At 37.8% G+C, this 21,108-nt stretch overlaps 1 long non-coding RNA gene across 1 annotated transcript in view; it reads right to left on the bottom strand.

Annotated features, from left to right (window-relative positions):
* LOC149503411 (uncharacterized) overlaps positions 1-7,974 on the bottom strand; it is a 36,070-nt gene extending 28,096 nt beyond the window's left edge. Inside the window, exon 1 of the long non-coding RNA XR_016324301.1 lies at positions 6,869-7,974. This is a non-coding gene — a long non-coding RNA (uncharacterized LOC149503411). The remainder of the gene's footprint in view (positions 1-6,868) is intronic.
* Between the last annotated feature and the right edge of the window lie 13,134 nt (positions 7,975-21,108).

Raw genomic sequence — 21,108 nt, 5'->3', positions numbered from 1 at the left:
AAGTACTTTTATTGGCGTATTCTAATGGCTCGTAGAATGAATAGATCAGCAATTTCATTATCGTTGAGCTTATTACTGGTGGTAGGACCTCATGTGGGTCCGCACGGGTAGGTACCACCACCCCGCCTATTTCTGCCGTGAAGCAGTAATGCGTTTCGGCTTGAAGGGTGGGGCAGCCGTTGTAACTATACTGAGACCTTAGAACTTATATCTCAAGGTGGGTGACGCATTTACGTTGTAAATGTCTATGGGCTTCAGTAACCAATTAACGCCAAGTGGGCTGTGAGCTCGTCCACCCATCTAAGTGAGTGAACCCGATGAAGATTTTAAAACATTTCGGCCGTTGATAAAAGCTATACTACCTACCAAAAATATTTTTTATCAAATCTACACTATTTTTTTGCCCTGGCATGTACATATCTAGACAGGCCAGTACCCCGGTTTCATTCGTGCAATCCAAAGGCGATATTACCAACGTTTGGGAGGTGGTCAGAAAAATTAAATGTCAAGGCATGATCGACGCTTTCGGGGGGTGCGTCTGCGTAAAATACAACTTAACAACAATGGTCCCGGATGTAGTTTTACATCTGCCGAGATCCTAGTTGACGACAAAACGCGTATGTTACTGTGACTATGATTTGGGATCAAGGATTTCGGACAAAAAAAATTTTTTTATTTTATTTTTTGCTTATAAGTTAGGTTCTAAGTATCAGTTTTACAGTACAGTTCAAACCGAAACGCATTACAGATTCACGGCAGAAAGAGTCGAGGTGGTGGTGTCTAGCTCTGGGGGTGGTAGCCAGTGATGAAAATTTATCGTTAATATTAGAAATAAATTTCACCGGATTTTGATATTAAATGGATTGAGCTATGATGGCTTGTTTTTTTTTGGCCAACGTTGGCGTCAAATTATAAACCGTGTGAGCTATGTTGGCTTATATTACCAATGTTTGCTACCGAAGTATCTCCCGACCTATCAATAACCTAACCTCAGTTATTAGAGTTTGTTAGGAATTTAAATTAATGACATTTTTTATAATACGTAATTGTACTGATCTATTGATATCACGAGGTTAAGTATGGTCATAAACAAATTAGTATGCTACATTTATCACTTCTTTCTTTATCCTTACGTTTTTGTGGTTATTTTTCTTTTTCGCGGTGTGTAATCAAGAATGCTCAAGTTTACTTTCAACTTAAAAGTGCAATGCGATTTTTTTGTCCGGTTTTGGGTTATAATAGCGATTTGTGAAATAGGTTAACTAATATATTTATATGCATGAGCATACACTCTTCAGAGTTATAAGCGTTCAGACTTCCCGCCGGTTAGTCATCCTCTTACCAAGCAGTACTCATGCATTTCAGTTTAAGGGTTATCCGTCATAACAATTAAGGTCAAAACAATGTAATCAAATTTAAGGGATGTTGTTTATTCTGTCCGTACCCAATTATATTCAGACGTGCCGCGGGCTAATCTACCCGAATAGTGGCGAAATAATATTTATTTGGCATCTAACCCACAACTGACGTCACAGTTAAGTCTTAAATTGCGTCGAGTCAGAGACAGTGGCAACAGTCTTCTGAAAATCATATCGAGCAAGATCGAGGGACTGCTGATAGTAGCCATTGCAGCAGGCACTTGGAAGGAAAAAAAAATGTAATGATCTAAAATGTATGTAATGATATTGCGTGTTAAATTTTTTAAGTTACTAACATAGATTATAAGTAATCTATATATATAAAATGAATTGCTGTTCGTTAGTCTCGCCAAAACTCGAGAACGGCTGGACCGATTTGGCTAATTTTGGTCTTGAATTATTCGTGGAAGTCCAGAGAACGTTTAAAACGGTTAGATAAATATGAAAATGCTCGGAATTAAATAAAAATAACAATTTTGTTGTGTGTCCTTTGATGTGTCCCCCGTCGGACGGTTTCTTTTTGTTCGTTTTGAGTTTATTTTATACAAAAGTCTTTTATTTATCGATTGAGGCACTAGGAAGTCTGCCGGGTCAGCTAGTCTTAAATAATAAAATTGTCAAAATTTTGTTGCTATGCATTGACAATGGGACGGTTCGTTTAGTCTTTTTTTCATAAACCCTGACACGTTTCGACGACAAATCTTGGTCACCGCACAAACATGGCTGTACAAAAATAAACCCGCCCGAACATCTGCCCCGCACGTGTTCCTAAACCATGGGAACACATCACAATGGCCCCAATTCTATGGGGTCTTGTGCGGCTCGCGAATTTTCAGAGCAGATGTGTTCAAAATCGATTTCTACACAATTAATCTTAAAACCGTTCTCGCTTCGGACCGAGGCGAACGCCATTCGGTCCTACGGTGCGATCTGTCCCAAACTCTTAAAAGCGGGATGGGATTTAAAAAATACACAACTACCCTCCCAATTTACGATAAACTTTCTCAAAATCAATTTTTTTTATTTTTTATTGCTAAGATGGGTGGACGACCTCACAGCCCACCTGGTGTCAAGTGGTTACTGGAGCCCATAGACATCTACAACGTAAATGCGCCACCCACCTTGAGATATAAGTTCTAAGATCTCGGTATGGTTACAACGGCTGCCCCACCCTTCAAACCGAAACGCATTACTGCTTCACGGCAGAAACAGGCAGGGCGGTGGTACCCATCCGCGCGGACTCATAAGAGGCCCTACCACCAGTAAAAAATGTCCGCGTTACCCGAGATAACGTAATGATTCCAAAGATAACTCTGTCGGCACATCAAAATCTGTTCAGGGACTAAAATTTACGTTGTAATAATGAAATACACAACATTATACCCCTTTTTTGGGCGATCGCGTAAAAACTCGCACGTTTCCCCTATTTATTACGAGCTTTCTAAAAGCATGTACGATCATTAAGCTTTCCAGCAGTCTGCAAGGTTTAATACATTCACAAAATGCCTTCCGGCGTGCGTCAGAATTATGTCGGCGACAGTATGCGTCCGTAATAGTGGCTGACCGTTGTCAACGCCTTATAACAATCACTGTGGCGAATTAGTATTACCATCAGTTATTTAACACGAGCTACTCGCGCGTTTGAGACCGTACAGTGAAGCTAATTGTGGATCTGCTTAAAAAAAAAGAGGTATACCAAATAAAATCATTGGTATAATCCAGGCCTTATACAGAGGTAGTACATGACCAAGTTCTGGGAGCCCGTATTGAGATGAGAGCTGGTGTTGCGAACCGTGAAGAGCGAGATGAGAACTGCCAGCATGACCTGGTGGTGGTGGTGGTGGTGATATCAAGGAGCAAGCGCAAGACAGGGTCAAGTGGAGACAGCTTGTGACGGTCCTATGTACCAGCGGGGTATTCTAGGAATTTTTTATTGCTTAAATGGGTGGAAAAGCTCACAGGCCACCTGATGTCAAGTGGTTACTGGAGCCCCTAGAAATCTAAAACGTAAATGCGCCACCCACCTTGAGATATAAGTTCTATGGTCTCAGTATAGTTACAACGGCTGCCCGACCCTTCAAACCGAAACGCATTACTGCTTCACGGCAGAAATAGGCAGGGCGGTGGTACCTACCCGTGCGCACTCACAAGAGGTCCTACCACCAGTAAAAACAACAACCACAACAACAGTAACTTGCGCTAATAAATCATAGGTACCGGTTTGAAATTGCGCAAAATTTCACGACCAATGAATGATTTATTCGCGGCCGCGTTCCGAAGCTGCTAGTCCTGAAGAAACTATGTGGTACTAGCGCCAAGATTAAACAATACAGCATTCAGAACAAACTATCGCCAACACGACAGTGTCGAATTAACACAGAGAGCCATTTCTGAGAAACAACGACTCATACTTATTATGAAATTCAGCAACTTTTTCAACTAGAGTAATTGGATGCGACTCAAAACAGAACCACCTAGGTAGACTTATTATGCTTCAAATGCGTTTTTGTGACGATTTCTTAGTATGGTGGACTGCGGGTGCGGGAAACGGAAAATTACTACCTACCCTACATTTAGATCGGAATTGGATGCTACCACTAAAACTCGATTACAGCGATATATTTTTTTTGGTACGTCATGATAACGAATAGTTTTAACTAAATCTAATAGCGGAATTCGTAAGGATGGATATTTCGATTACTTCTTGCGTGAAAGACCATTGTGTAAAAGTGCTATGACATATCATAAACGGTAGGCAGCGGCTTGGCTCTGCCCCTGGACGGTAACCACTCACCATCAGGCCGTATGCTCGTCCGCCTATAGGGCAATATGAAAAAAAAAATTAAGCGGGAGTGAGCGGAGAAATGGTACATGAGAGAGGAGTGTGGAAAGAGACGGAACACTTCAATCTACATCTATACTAATATATAAATCTACAGTGGTTTTTACGGATGTTCCGTTATAACTACTGAATCATGCATCCGATTGACTTGAAACTTGGTATCTATGTAGAAAATACATATACTTAATGTATAGGCTAATGTTTATATGAGTGTTGGACTCCCTACACCAGTTGTGGGGACGTTAATGATGAGAATCTTTGGGGGGTGAGAAATAATAATGTTAATTTTAAATGCCCAGCGAAGCGGACGGGTACGTCTAGTTACTTCTACGACCATTCTTGGATCTGGTATTTGGTGATCTGTTGACGCAATTAGCTTACTAAAAAAAATTCAACTCGTTATCTCGTGTTTGGTGTGCTACATGAGCCTTTTTAATAACAGCTACGTTGGAAGACATGTCAGACTGTTACTGTCCATGGCATAGACAAGCGAAGACGTCCAGCCAATCTTATTACAGGACGTGTCATAAAAATCAAACTCGAAAAGCAAAAGTTGATATATATGTCAGATAGTTTTGTGTTAGGTTTTTAAGTTACTAACATAGATTATAAGTAATTCTTACTAACAAAATGTTATGTTTTTTTTAAATCTGAAATAATTAAAAACAATAATAATTACTTTTACTGATTTCCATAATTGACTGTGATTTATACCCACATCAATCCATCTGTCTATATCGAAAGCAAAGCAGCCATGAGTTACGCTTAAAGGAAACTTTTCACTGGTGGTAGGTAGGACCTCTTGGGAGTCCGCACGGGTAGGTACCATCACCCCGCCTATTTCCGCCGTGAAGCAGTAATGCGTTTCGGTTCGAAGGGTGGGGCAGCCGTTGTAACTATACTGAGACCTTAGAACTTATATCTTGAGGTGGGTGGCGCATTTACGTTGTAGATGTCTATGGGCCCCAGTAACCACTTAACATCAGGTGGGCTGTGAGCTCGTCCATCCATCTAAGCAATAAAAAAAAAGCTTACAGTCTTTGAATTTCTTTGAAGAGTGCAAGCATGTCATGACCCCCATGGTCTCAGCTGAGCGTTTAACGGCACGTGTATAATAATAATAAAATTTAAAAATCTCTTTAGAACGTGCCTAATCGCGAATCGCCGACCACGTGATTCCGTGAGCAAGCGTACCGCCGATGTGTCATGGCGATAGAGTATTATTCCGCGAATCGTTTCAATTATTATCCGATCTCATATTTTTTTCCGCCCACCCAAGGTGAAGTGATTACTCATGAGCCCATAGACATCTACAACGTAAATGCCGTCACTCACCTTGAGACATGAACTTTAAAGGGCCACATGGCACACTGCAAGCACGGCAAGCACCCCTCCAACCCAGCGATTAGCTTGTCATTTGAATTTGGCCCTTAAATCGTATGTCGTATGTTTCATAATGTTAGTATAAAAAGCTTGCTGCTTGCTACCTAACAACCCATCGTAGTGGTCTTACAGATACAATACAGTGTGCTTAGTGTGAGTTTGTCAGCTTTCTCGATAGCGTAAAAGTTAACTCAATTTTATATGCAGTTGGAACAGCGCCCCTAGCGGCAAACGTAGGCGTACGATCCCATTCCATACAAATATGAGTTAACTTTTACGCTATCGAGAACGTTAAGAAAACTCCCACTAAGCACACAGAGCCGTGCCGTTACAGTGTGCCAAGACCTTCTAAGTCTCAGTTTTAACAGTGCAACGGCTGCCCCGCCCTTCAAACCGAAACGCATTACTGCATCACGGCAGAAATGGACGGAGGGGCGGCACCTACCCGCGCTTACTCAAATCCTACAACCAGTAAATAAGTCGAAGCCTTAAGTTACCGTGAATCGTCGTGTATACGCCCAGAACGCAAATACCAAACTCCAATACCCTCCATCATTAGTATTTGATACAGGAGTAGTGGAATATTGGGAGGGGGGTAGTCCGAGATCTCAAACCTACATCTTCTGATCACTGTCCAATGTTTAGTTATTTAGTAAGGGGCGTCATAGTTTAAGTATCTTTTAGGGTAATTCTTAATTTAACTGCAAACTAGATTACAAAAAAAAAACATGTCGAGATGAAAACTTTGAGAGCGTCATTCGTGTCGAGATTGTCACAATTTTCAAACAAAGCGCACGAACAAATTTAATTAGAGTTTATTGATAAAATATTCCGAGATATTATGCTGTAAGCTATATTTGCATTGTAAACCTTGTATTATACCAAACATTGAATACTGTTTATCAAATTTATCTTTGGTCGTAAGACGAATAAAGTTATTAAACGCAGGTATCTATAAAATTATTGGTTTTTGGGTTTTACTGGTCAAACTGTAATGGCGGTTAGCACAAAATGGGAAAAGAATCAAGACTTTATAACCTATGTAGTGTAGTAACAAAAACACAAAAACCACGTGTTCTGAAATCAATTTCAATTCGAATCACCTACCTACCTATTTGGAATGATAAACGCGTTAATTGAAATTAACCACAAAACATAACGATTGACCGTAACATTAACAAGATCCATTAGCGAAATTAAAAAAAAAACAAAAAAAAAAACTTACTGTTTTCCCTCCAAATTGCGTTTCGAGCAGGAATCACGTTTACACAATATTTTCACCTGAAACACCGTTTTTACAACAACGGCTCCTCCCTTTATCCTTGACACGGCGTTCTATTTTAGATTTTACATTTTTTTCAATTTTGCAAACGCGACAGTCACTACTTCCCCTCACAGAGAACAGATTCAGACTGACAGAAATGACAGCACAGCACAGCAGCACACTCAATGAATGACTATCAAAAATAGTTTTGAAGGGGAAATAAAACGAGTTTGCATTTCAAGCGCTTTCATCGCTCTGGTGCTTGGAATTGAATTTTCGCTGTGATTTTTATTACATTTTCGTTGTGCCGGTCGCAGCAGCGTAGTGGAGAAGAATTATTATGGAAATTGTTATATTAGTTTGAGTATAAAGGTATTTGAAAAGGAGAATTTACGTTATTTTAGATATTTTATATGTGAAGTTGTGGTATTTTTCAACAATTTTTAAGTAAAAAACTAGAATTCTAGTTATTTTAATATATGCATTTTTGTCTAATATATAAATGTTATGTTATGTAATTTTAGTGGATTCCTATTTAATAACTATGCTTTATATTTTATTTGGTTTCTGTAATTGTAATAGGGCTATATAACCGAAAGCATGATTTTACTCTTTTATATTTATTGTTATTTTAAAGCGCATTAAGCGCTGCCCGTTAGCTCGTGCTTACAAAATAATGGTCGAGCCGTAAATTGACCAATGGGGGAACACTCGCGGAATCGAATTCAGAATTGAAGCGTATGACATGCTGGTAGGCGATGCATCTCAAAGTTTATTTAAGTCTTGTTCAATCTTAAGTAAATTTTTTATTTTAATCTATACTAATATATAAATCTACAGTGGTTTTTACGGATGTTCCATTATAACTACTGAAACATGCATCCGATTGACTTGAAACTTGGTATCCACGTAGAAAATACACGTACTTAATGAATAGGCTAATATTTATATGAGTGTTGGACTCCCTAATAATAATGGCAATAAATAATAATGATAGTTTTAAATGCGCAGCGAAGCGGGTGAGTACGGCTAGTTTAAATATAAAATTGGTACTGTTTTATAGTTTTTTTTTTCTTGCCCTTGTAGGCAGACGAGCATACGGCCCACCTGATGGTGAGTGGTTACCGTCGCCCATGGACTTCAGCAATGCCAGGGGCAGAGCCAAGCCGCTGCCTAGTTTGTAAGTTCCTCATTTAACACTAACGTTCACCAATCCACTTTAAATGAGACCTAGAAACTACCAACCTTGAAACAACTATGAGCACTCGCGAACCTTATTTATGTGCACAGCAGTGTTGTTTGTCGGCGTTACTTGACGGAAATTGCTAGCGGGCATTGAGTCGCTGAGGTGGAAACACTATTCTGCTTAATTTTGCGTAGAATAATGTAATGTAATACGTAATATAATGCGATTTGTGTTCATAGAGCGCGTTTCAATACGAAGTTTATATAGTAAGTAATTGTTTTTTTTTTTCTACAACAGTAACCCATATCACCGAGTTTCGGTTGGTTGGAGTTCTCCAAAATAGCAAACGTCCCAGGTGCGTAACGCTGACACGTGACAGCTCTCTTTGGGCGAAATTAATTTATAATGTCAACCACACGTCGTCTAACATTTCGTGGAACGCAAGCGAATTCCAAACAAGAGCTTCCAAGCAAAGTATTTTCAAAGATTACAAGATGAAATTTTACAAAACTCTCTTTGTTTCAATGAAAAGACGGAAATATCTCGAATATTCTCCTTACGGTGTTCTGTTAGCGTTTGTTAAAACAGGCTTTTGATGTTCGTACTCTCCAAAAAGATAACGAAACAAATCAAACTGAGATTGAGCTTTTAGTTACGTGATTATAAAGGGGCTCGTGGACCATATGCGGTAACAATGCGAGCACACTATCGAGACGTTAAATTGAAGGTTTACTTTTGTGAAATGCAGCTGTCCTGCTTTTCAAACCGACAGGCATGACTGTTACTCCACAGCAATAGTCATTAGAACCCATGTGAAGTTACTATATGTACTGCAACAACGAGTAAATAAATAAAAAATAACCAGTGAATCAGCCGTTTTAGCAGTTCACCAAAGATTTTTTTCGTATTTCACTCATCGGTCCAACGTTCCGAACTTCTAAACATAGGAACACTTTTAAACAGTCGACCGAAACAAGAAAGGGACTTTCGGAAGCCTGTGGTCACGAAAGTTTCTCGAGCTTTTTTCTGCAGCTTTCAATTTTTTTTAGTGACCAACACGTTCTTAAACGAAAAAAAAAATCTTCCAGATCTTAGTCTTAACATTTGAGGACTGTTTGAAGAGTAGCGTCTGTTTGCAATACTTTAATCTCATAATGTTGAGTTAAAAACAAGCTTTCGCTTGAAAAATAATATAGTATTATTAATTCACTAATTTATTCTTCTGTATTTGTCAAACGATTATATTTATTAACTCTTTTTTGCGAATCTTGGTGGATTCATTTAGAATGAAAACATTATTATCTCAAAGGCTACATTGATAAAATAAAAACTGAATCTAAATCTTCATGTATCAGTGATTATGGTCGAATTTCTAAAAACCATACAAACTAGCGTTATGGAATGCACCTACTGTACGTGATATGATCTAAACGCGCTATGACGTGTTCTTACTCAAACTAGGTTCGAGGAGAATTATTTGCGGTAGATAGATATTTCCATGGCATTGCTGATGTCCATAGACGACAGTGACTGCTCAACAGAAGATAAGACATACGCACATATGCCTACGCCTTCAAAAGTTAAAAAAATTGAGCTCCCAACAACTGTCCCAGGTATAATTTCAATTACATCTTGTATATTAGATTATCATTCAAAATAATTGACAGATTTTCTCTTATACATAACGAGACACGCTATATCATTACTCATTTCGAATATTATCTTATCCGGATACATTACGCATAAATTGAAATTGATAGCTCATGAAAAACCGTTAACAAAACAAAATTAACCGATGCCGTTCAAATGGAAACTTTCCTTATTTTTTCCAGCGCCCCGTCACATCGTCTCGTTGAATTTCAGCCGAGTAATGCATATACAGTGTCGGCTGGGAAGAGCGTGTCTGTAATTATACTCTCGGGTGGCATTGCTTTGAGGGGCGAGCTCTGTGCTTTGGTGAGCGGTGACGGGAGCGATTGTTTGCCAGCCGTTGTACTAATAGTTTGACCGGCATAATGTTTTAATTGAATACGCTTCACAAGTTTTGTTGTTGGTAATGCAAACCACTGTACTATTTCGATTCGATTCTCTGTCGAACTCAATCACCAATTAATCAGTTATGTGAAATTTATGTACTATCCTAAGTTTGGATATAGCTGTTCTTTTCTCGCATGTGTGTTCATATATCACAGAAAATAATCGTAGTTATGGGCTGTTGCATATCGAAAGTATTAGTTTACATTAATTTGTAATTGGAACACAATATTTGTTTGTTAACAATACAAAATCGAACCAAATAATTAGTGTATTGATCAAACTGGTCGGAGAGTAAAGGAATTCATGGATTGCTATTAGTTAACTCATCTAGTTTGAGATCATCGGATGTACCTTTATGAGTACTATTCGCAAACCGCGTTCTAAAACATTAGACAATTGAACCGTCTACTTGTAAGTCAACTTCTTATTCTGTGATAGTCTCACGGCCGTTCAGACATGATATCAATTTATATAGGATAATCTATTTGTACTATCGTAGAGCTGTAGCAGAAGCGGGCAATGATCAGGATCTACAGACCCGTGAATCCTTCCACCTCGCGTGAGACATGGAGTCGGATTCCCGTTTACGTATTACGGTTATCCCACACTTCAAACTTAAGCACGTAAAGGTTATATCGTGGTAGATATTAATACACCATACTTGCCCATGTGGTCTCTCAATACGCCTTCCTTTCAGTTTTATTTATGCACGTGTATATATGTAGTCAGTATTGCCTTCTCAATGTCAACAAGACCATTTCGAGATGCGACAACCACTATCGTAACTATATATTTTGATTAAAGCCCGCTAAGGCCGTCACTAGGCGCTGCCCTACGCTCTATATCCGAGCACGCGGGTATGATCTTTTAACGTAGCGCTTTGTTTCAGCGCAAATATTCCACAGGAGCTTTCACTAATAAGACTTTATGTGTTCCGAAATGTGTGTGTAAGTTAATTTTCAGGTTAAAACCGTCAAGTTCCAGATTAATGTCACAAATCGCGCGAAGAATGTTTGTTACACGCTCATCGTGTGTCTGATAATGGAATAATAAATCTCGACATTAAAGGCCAGAACGTCGTATGAGCATAATTTCAAAAACACCTTGAATCGGTCAGCCATTATTCAATACAATAAAGCAAGACTTTGACTTTATCTCAATGCGAGTAGTTTATGTTACGATTTCCATTGATTTTAATCATCATTGCCACGAAACCGTTCGTCCGGGGGGCCAAAAAAATTTTGAGCTTTATCTACCTTTAGACGTGTACTAGAATAAACAGTTTTATTATTTATTCTTATAAAACGTGCACCGCAAACCTTGAGTTTAATCATGTTAACAGAATGAATATATATACGCAATATCCGCATCAGAAGGGGAACGTAGAATTTCATTAAACTTAAAGTTCTGACTGTAATCCCTTCTCCTAATCTTTTAAACATAAAAGACTTCTTATTAAACATTCATCCACCGGGCTTTTTTAGTCAAAAATTAATTTAAACGACGATTAGCCGTATTTTTTGGGCGAAATGCGGAATAATCAACATTTTTTTTTAGTAATTTCGGTTTAATTAATTTATGTCTGTTTTGTATTTTTTTATTAAATTAAAACCTAATCAAATTAGAACCCTGATTATTTTTGGACATAATTCAATTAAAATATATTTTTTAAAATTTTTGTATTTAGAGCTTTATTAAAAATCTTTTTTTTTTAAACCAAAATATGAATATTTTTTAACGGGGAAAAAAATGGGAAAAAATATTATAACTCATTTGTTATCAGACCTTCCACCGCTTTTCCAGGCAACGTTAAGCAAATACATCTATTAAACAGTTACCTACAACGTAATATTAATATAAATAAAAAATAATGCGTTTCCGTTTGTTTTTAGGACGCTCTCGCCCTTCCGTACCCTTTTAGTTCGCTTAATACGTAATGTCGTTAAAAGGGTCGAATTTTGTCCGCATACATCGATGCTTTCATTAAAGGATAATTTTAAATAATTTTATTTAGCTCTGAGGAATTGTTTTAGATCATTCCTTCGTGGGCTTCTAGTACCGAAACAGAACCGCAAAGTTTGTCTTTATCACCCGGAATCGCGTGGAGCAGCTACAGGATTTTTTTTATGAATAAGGGATTATTGTTTATCCGGAGTCCAGTTTCACCAGGACAAGTGGACGAGCAAAGGCTCAGCCAGGATAGGGTGGTATTTGCTAACAGCTTTTTTTATTGCTCTTGTAGGCAGACGAGCATACGGCGTAACTGATGGTGAGTGGTTACCGTCGATAATTAACTTCAGCAAAGCCAGGGGCAGAGCCAAGCCCCTTAAGCCCTTGCATACCGTAAAAGCCGCTGCTTACCGTAAAACTGCCCGAGCGTCTCCAAAGGAGACCGAACAACTCAAGAGCAGCTGCTTCGGGAATGAATCTACTACCAGATCAGAATCGCGACCCGCTGAGAAGATCCGGCGAGAGCCTCGGCAGATTGATGGATGGGTTAAGTTAACATGGGTAGTTACAGTACGACGTCAGAGATATTACTGCCGAGCACTACGGATCCGAAGCGAAATTCCTCGCTGCAGTTTTTGTGGAGCACTATAAGATGTTCTTCTTCAAACGAGTTTTTAAAAGAGTTATTTTTAGGCAGTGGTTTGGTTATGCCCTTCACCATCATCATCAGCCCACAGTTATCCACTGCTGGACACAGGACTCTCCCAATCACACCACTGAGCCGGGTCTTCGTCAATATGGATGATTAGCTGTACCATTTAACACCATTCTCGGAAACTGTACTATTTATTTGAATTCGTATTTCCTACTACAAAAACACAAAATATAAAGCGAAATCATTGCACACAGCAACGCACCTCAAAATCCGCACCGCCATTATACCCGTACTTAGGGGCACTCAGGAACCGGACAAAAACCGGTTGCGGTCAGCCGGATTCGGTAATAACCGGATGGGAACCGGGCCGGGCCCGATAGCGCTTTGATGTCGGTTATACTTTGTTTATTTTCAATTTTGAAACTTAAAAGCTCATGATAAGAGCTTTTGTAGTCCTGTTGTTTTGCGAGTGGTTGATGTTTGATGCCACTCGTTCAGTTTCAAACAGGGTTGTTTCTGAGTATATTTTATGTGAAACCTGCTAACTTGATATGTAAGTATTGTATTATGTGTTACGAAAATATTTTCTTGATTTTTGTGCTAATGAGGGACTAAGAGTTACCTGAATAAAATGATTTAAAAAAAACATTTGTCAATAAGGCACCTATTAATAATATAGTCATGGATTTGAATTAATATTTTAATATTTAAAAAAATTGAGAAACACTGACTTAATGAACGAATGATTAATCAGTTTGTGTTTTCAGACGCAGGCAATAATTACTTCTTAGAAATTTAATCTGATGAGGTGAATAGGTATTTTTTATGTTTTTCTCATTTGCGTCTGTGTATGGTGGTTTTTTTTATTGCATTTATGGATGGACGAGCTCACAGCCCACCTGGTGTTAAGTGGTTACTGAAGCCCAAGACATCTTCAAAGTAAATGCCGCCAACCACCTTGAGATATGAGTTCTAAGGTCTCAGTATAGTTACAACGGCTGCCCCACCCTTCAAACCGAAACGCATTACTTCACGGCAGAAATAGACAGTAAATGGTATCTAACAAATTTTAACATATATTCAGAATTACTTTAGATCACATCAAACCTCTACGAAGTAATACATAGTTCCTCGTTTTTTTTGTATATTACTATGTTCTATTGGTAGTGAATTGTTCTTTTTTTTTATCCCTACCTATTATAAAAATAGCCTTGAGAGGCTATTTCAGCTTCTCCTTGACGTGTAGGTGAGCTCACGGGGCTCAAACCGGGAGTGTTGCTAACACTGGCCCTAGCAAGAGCAGTGCTTCGCAGAATCTACCACCGGATCGGAAACTCGACTTAATTTTTTTTTTTTTATTACTTAGATGAGTGGACGAGCTCACAGCCCACCTGATGTTAAGTGGTTACTGGAGCTCATAGACATCTACAACGTAAATGCGCCACCCACCTTGAGATATAATTTCTAAAGTCTCAATTATAGTTACTGAGAAGATCCGGCGAGAAACTCAGTGAAATGAATTTATCTCTACGTTGTAGCCCCAGAGCTACATACCCTCCTTCAATCGAAGCTTGAAAATGGTCGTATCCACTACGAGAACGTTGACCACTTACCATCAGGTAAGACTATGGAAATCATGAGATTTTTAATTGCTTAGAACGATTTGTAGGTATCAGAGGAGCGGACCACTATTTCTTTGCATATGCTTGGATGGAGTTAGTATAGTGATGTTTCGGGACAGCATCATAAAGTGGTCCGCGGCAGGAGACTCTGATCGCGCTTGAGAACTCGTGGGACTCTGAGTACCATTGAGAATTTGTTTTTTTAAATATCAAAAATTTTATATCACGTCCCAATATGAGAACCCTCTTGTCGTGGCCGCTGGAAACTACATACCCGATCCTGTACACCGAATGGTAAACAGTCGACGCCGCCCTAAACACGTCATTACGGATCCTCCCGATCCATTAACGGTGCTTTTAGGCACCACAAGCACCGGTCACCGTCCTCGCCGAACCCGTCGCTTGCGGCGAAGGGCTCGACGAGCGAATTAACCCATAGACACAGCCCACTGAGCTTCTCGTCAGATCTTCTCAGTGGGTCGCGTTTCCGATCCGGTGGTAGATTCTGCGAAGCACTGCTCTTGCTAGGGTCAGTGTTAGCAACACTCCGGCTTGAGCCCCGTAAGCTCAGTACACACATTAGGGTGAAGCTGAAATAGCCTATTAAGGCTATCAGAAAGAAAAAAAAATCATGTCATAGCAATATCTATTACAAATGATTATAGGCAGTACGCAATTGAAAAAGCTTAAATAGCAGACTTAAAAAAGCGGAAATATTTTTTTAGGCGGGAACGAATTCCGATATTCACTCAGCCCGCCCCTAGTCCGCTTGGCATTACAATAAAAAAATATGGCGACAATAGTTAAAAATCGGCTTGCTAAAATACTTCAAACTTTTCACCCGCCAATTAGTGTCGCTCGAAAATTCTAGAATTTTTAAATTTAAAACTTTTTATTTATTTATTCGTCTTAAATCGTCGTTCGATTAGTCGTCGCTAAATTGTTTTTTTTTATTCAAGAATTTAGTGAATGCCAGTCTGTGTGAGAATATAACCCGTACCCGCGTTAGTTTGATTCAAGTTTTTTTAATTTTTTTTTATTGCTTAGATGGGTGGACCAGCTTCACAGCCCACCTGGTGTTAAGGGGTTACTGGAGCCCATAGACATTTACAACGTAAATGCGCCACCCACCTTGAGATATAAGTTCTAAGGGTCTCAGTATAGTTAACCCTTTAAACCGAAACGCATTACTGCTTCACGGCAGAAATAGGCAGGGTGGTGGTACCTACCCGCGCGGACTCACAAGAGGTCCTACCACCAGTGATTACGCAAATTATAATTTTGCGGTTTGATTTTTAATACACGATGTTATTCCTTCATCGTTTAAGTCAATCGTGAACATTTGTTGAGTACGTATTTCATTAGAAAAATTGGTACCCGCCTCCGGGATTCGAACACCGTTGCATCGCCAGATACGAATGCACCGGACGTCTTATCGCTTAGGCCACGATGACTTCAAAACAAGTAATAAAATCTTCAAGTTAAAAACAAACTATGTAGGTGTTTCGAAATAATTTAGCCTTCCTGTATCCAGTACACCAACATAAAAAAGTTGTTATAATATAATTTTAGTTCGGTTCGAATTTACCTACAATTTTATTTTAAAATATCTTTTCTTACCATCTAGATTTTTAGCAGAGTACGTCTAAGAATTCTGTGGAGCATCGTAAAAACGTAAACGACTTCAATTGAAAAAGCAAAATTCAACCTTAATTCAATAGGCACAAAATACGATGTATTTAGTTGCAAAACGTTCGAAGTTCCTATTTATAGTTGAAATTTTAAGTGCGAGAGGAAACGTTAATTATTAACAAATGAAAACCGCCCTTTGAGCTTAGAACATAAAGTCAATTTCAAACACAGTAAGTTAATGTTGGATAATGAAATTATGAATAAGCAAAAGTCAACACTATTCTCACTTAGTTAAACCCTATATTCGTTTTTTAAGCCTCACTTTGTCGGTCTGGAATGTTGGACAACAGAATATTGAAATTCGATGTTTGAAAATGTAATTAAAACGTAAAATCCGCGGGAATTTTGTATTATCTTTGTATTTATTTAGTGAGATTTGATTCTGTTCACACCTTCAAAGTACGTAATGCGAGACCCGCTATTTAGATGTTTAATTGTTCAAAGTTAATATACTTAATTAGAGGCGTTATAGGCGGGTACCCAGTTCTATGTAGCGTTGAGTAAATTGACAAGTTGTAATTACGACTAACTTTGCTTTAACTTCGTTCTGGCGCTGAAGACGTTCAAATGTTTTTAACCTTTGTGTAAAATGAAATGTTTGACTATCCAACTCGTTACGAACGATAGTTATTGCCTTTTTTCTTCTTTATATTTATATCTACTAAGTAAAATTTGAAAATTTCATAAATTATTGTAATTTAGCGCCATCTATTAGTGATTTTTTAATCTTCCTCCTATTGTGATGAGAATATTAAAAACTAGTTAATAAGTGTATACTTACATATTTAAATTTTTAAATACCTACATTATATATCGCGCTAGTGACCTAGTTATTAAAATAAATAAAAATGTAAGTTAAATTAGATCGGTAATAAAGGCTATCCTAATCTTAATATTGTGATAAGTACGCACATTTTTCTTGTGTATTCATTTGATTAACATTAATGAATTCCACAAACTTTTTGAATTGCAATTAAATACTTTCATTCTTTTCAAAGTTCATCACACCTTCTATGAAACTTCTCAAGGCTGTAATACCATTTTAATCCCGACAGCCGCATAAAAACTCCACCGTTATCATCAAAGGCATCGACTTGACGACATAACAAGCGAACTTAAGCTACGAAACTAGAGTTTACGTTGCTAAAAACAAAATTTCTGTATCGGAGAAACCACAGAACGCTCTCGAAGCAAACACACAATGAGCAAGCAAAACTTTAATCTGTTCGCCCCAAACTGCAAGTTGGCCGTCTCGTCGTTTATATTATTTTAGCATAAATATCAAACTTGCAGCCGCGCCAAACTATGCGGACGACGGCACAGTGAATAGTTTAGAAATTTAGAACATTGCCATCTAGCGGTGAGTAGTGAGTTATTTTAACGCTAAAATTTAATGATGGCGGAGCACTCTGTAAGGAATTCGTGAAATTTTAACGATTTTAGTTTATGAATTTCAGTATTGTACGATTTTGATATTTTAGTGGCTCTCTAAGATCGTTTACGAAATGATTAGTGTTTCAAGCTGGTGGTGGCAATTTCAAAGATATAATTGGTAAGTAATGCCTGTTTTTATAGTAAAAAAATTTATCAATCGTAATATCATTTACAAATAATAATATGTTGACTAAAAGTATTTAGTACTCAACCTACGTAAAAACTGGGCGTAATTTTACAAAGAAATTCGAATGCACAGTTCATTTAACTTCATTAAAATGTGATGTCGGTTCTTCTTCTTCTTTTTTAAATATGGCAATTTGGCTTCTTGCGATGCTATTGTTGCTGTGTTAAATTTATAAAAATAGAACCGAAAAAACACTAAGTTTTGTTAAAATCGATTCACAAAGCTTCGCTCCTCTGGTTCCCGCCAAAAAGTCGTCAAATATGTTAAATCATATCTAGAGGCAAAAGGAACATAGCCCATACAGTTAAGTATTTATTTTATTAAACTCACCCATGGTCTGTTTTAAAGAAAACCTAGACCCTTTTATCTGAAAGTACAACTTGTTATAAGCCGACCAAATAATGTCTTTAAATGTCAAAAAAATAAAGGGCAAAGGGATACACACGAAGCCAGACATTACCAAAAATGTCAGTGTAACATTAAGGACGCGCTGGATTGAAACAGTCCAGACAATATTATGACTTTTAAAGTTCAAAAAATTTGGTGTTACGACTAAATACTTAAAGAAAATAAAGCCTACTGAGTTTCTCGCTGGATCTTCTCAGTGGGTCGCGTTTCCGATCCGGTGATAGATTCTGCGAAGTACTCCTCTTGCTAAGGCCAGTGTTACCAATGTCGTCAGTTTTAAGCCCCGTGAGCTCACCTACAAGTTATGGTTACCCTGAAATAGTCTCTCAAGACCATCAGGTTAGGTAAAAAGGAAAAAAAAATTGTGTCTGTATGTGGACTTTTTCGCGGGAACGCGTGGAGTGAAGTTGTGTGATTTGTGTTAGTTTGTCTACCTATTTAGTGTTTCTTCAGGTTTAAATGTGTAATAACGGCGGTTTATTAACTGTTCAATATCTGTGAAAGTTACTCTGTCTCTGTTATCTGTTACTCACTCCAACATAAATGCTTGCTCTCACTCTGCGAAACATCGTGCCACATGGCGTCGCATCGCGAGAGCATCGGTATCGCAGGATCCGACTGATGCATGACCACGACCACTCTGTCAAGAGTGTACGAATAGGAAGATCTGTGAAAGTGCACAAATGTAGGAAAATGAAACTAAGCCGCTTCTCGGGATCCTCCACAAAGTCCACTGAAAAAATCTCAGTAAATGACCACCATTTTACTGAGATTATATTTCATGCCATATCATCTCATTTCATTTCATTTAATTTCATCCCAGTTGGTTAATGTCTCAAATTAATCATCTTCATTTCATTTCACCCCATATTATCATTTTTCATTTCATTAAAAATTGAAATAAGACTTGACCTAAAGGTCTTAGTTACCAGGTCATAAAATCCCTTAAAAAAAGTTCTTAGCTGGGGTTCTCTAGTACCTACACATCTCACATAAATTTATTTAGCGTTCTCTCTGATAGATAGATAACGAGTATCGACATCGGTAATAGCTAATTAAAATGAAGCCCACGTTCTAATGGAATACGAGGAAGAATTAATTGTCAAAAGCAAAGAATAAATGAGACGAATCATTAATTTCGAGACTAGTGTTCCTAATAACAAAAAAAAAATCTAATTAAAAACCAAATGTATTTACGGAGTCGTGGATGAGTGTTTTATTGTTTGTTTGAATTTTCATTGTTCTTTGAGATCCACCACCCACTTATATTTTCTTTGTTTGTTGTTTTTTTTTTTAATTCACTCTCTCGGCCGAATCTCAAGTGGCAATAACGTAAAAATGCTAACCTAAAAATTTGAGGTGGTTTTAGAAAGTTAATATTTCGCGCGTAAAATGTTTATTTTTATTATTGTATACGTAATTGACATTGTAAATTTATTAATAATCGCGTTCACATAAATCTGAAGATCTCTATGTGCAAAGGACTATAAATGTTTTGGTGCCTTGAATCGTATAGATCAGTGCTTCCCAACCTTTTTTGTGACATGCCCCGCTGTAACATTCCTAAAATTTTATGCCCCCATACATGATTTCATACATTAAAAAATTGATTTGTTCACTTAAGAAACATGAATGATAGGTTTTAGGTAGAAATCACTATGAAATTGTTATCAGAACACAGTAAGTAACATTTCAAAACGTATGATAAAAAAATGAAATACAAATTCAAAATAATTTTAATACAGATTTTCTATATTAATTTAGAGCGATTGCCCTCCTTAGTTATCTAACAGCCCCCTTGTGGGGCGTGGGCCCTACGTTGGGAAGGACTGGTGTAGAGCGTAGAAGTGTCATATTATAACAGATTTATTAAAATTTACTCCTTGAAGTCGAAAGCTCGAATCCCCCATGCACACACACACTCACACACAAACATACACACACACACACAGTGTATTTGCTTGTTGAAGCTCGTTTGCTTTAAAATAGAACAAAAATCGAGGAATGAAAAAAGCTGTTTGATATTATGCGACATTTTACTGGTGGTAGGGCCTCTTGTGACTCCGCGCGGGTAGGTACCACCGCCCTGCCTGTTTCTGCCGTGAAGCAGTAATGCGTTTCGGTTTGAAGGGCGGGGCAGCCGTTGTAACTGTACTTGAGACCTTAGAACTTATATCTCAAAGTGGGTGGCGCATTTACGTCGTAGATGTCTATGGGCTCCAGTAACCACTTAACACCAGGTGGGCTGTGAGCTGGTCCTCCCATATAAGCAATAAAAAAAATTCGTTGAATACACGACATTTATCTGTGTAATTAAAGGTCTGTTTTATTTGACATTAGCATCAACAGTTCGATGTTTTTAATTGAACTTCAATTAAGTTTACTCCATTCAAATAGTTAAAGAAGTTTTTTATTTAGTTATGATATTTTATTCCAAGTTTTGAAACTTTAAATGGCATTCATGTAAAGTTGCAAAGATGTCGTTTAAACCGAATAGCCTTCCACCTCTCGATTTGCCTATGAAATCGATTATTTTTTAACTATGCTTAAGAAATCGATTTTTTTTACTATTACCGGACATTATCTATCTTCTATCTATATATATAAAAATGAATTGCTGTTCTTTAGTCTCGCTAAAACTCGAGAACGGCTGAACCGATTTGGCTAATTTTGGTCTTGAATTATTTGTTGAAGTCCAGAGAAGGTTTGAAAGGTAGATAAATATGAAAATGCTCGTAATTAAATAAAAATAACAAATAACAATTTTGTTTTTCCTTTGATGTGTCCCCCGTCAGACGGATTCATTTTGTTTGTTTTAACTTTATTTTATACAAAAGTTTAGGTCTTTTATTTATCGATTGAGGCCCTACGAATTCTGCGAGATCAGCTAGTACTATCAATATTTTCCATACCTTGCACCGGTTACTTTAAGCCTGCTAAATTTTTAGCGCATAAAACATTGACATTTCTAACTGCATTGTTGTAGGACCAAAAGAATTGGTGAAGCACCTGGCAAATAAAAATGGATAT

The sequence above is a fragment of the Bombyx mandarina genome, chromosome 02 (assembly GCF_030267445.1).
Source record: "Bombyx mandarina strain Sakado chromosome 02, ASM3026744v2".
NCBI classification, from domain to species: Eukaryota; Metazoa; Arthropoda; class Insecta; order Lepidoptera; family Bombycidae; genus Bombyx; species Bombyx mandarina.
Note: the sequence above shows the minus strand (reverse complement) of the source record. Positions and strands in the feature narration are given on the sequence as shown.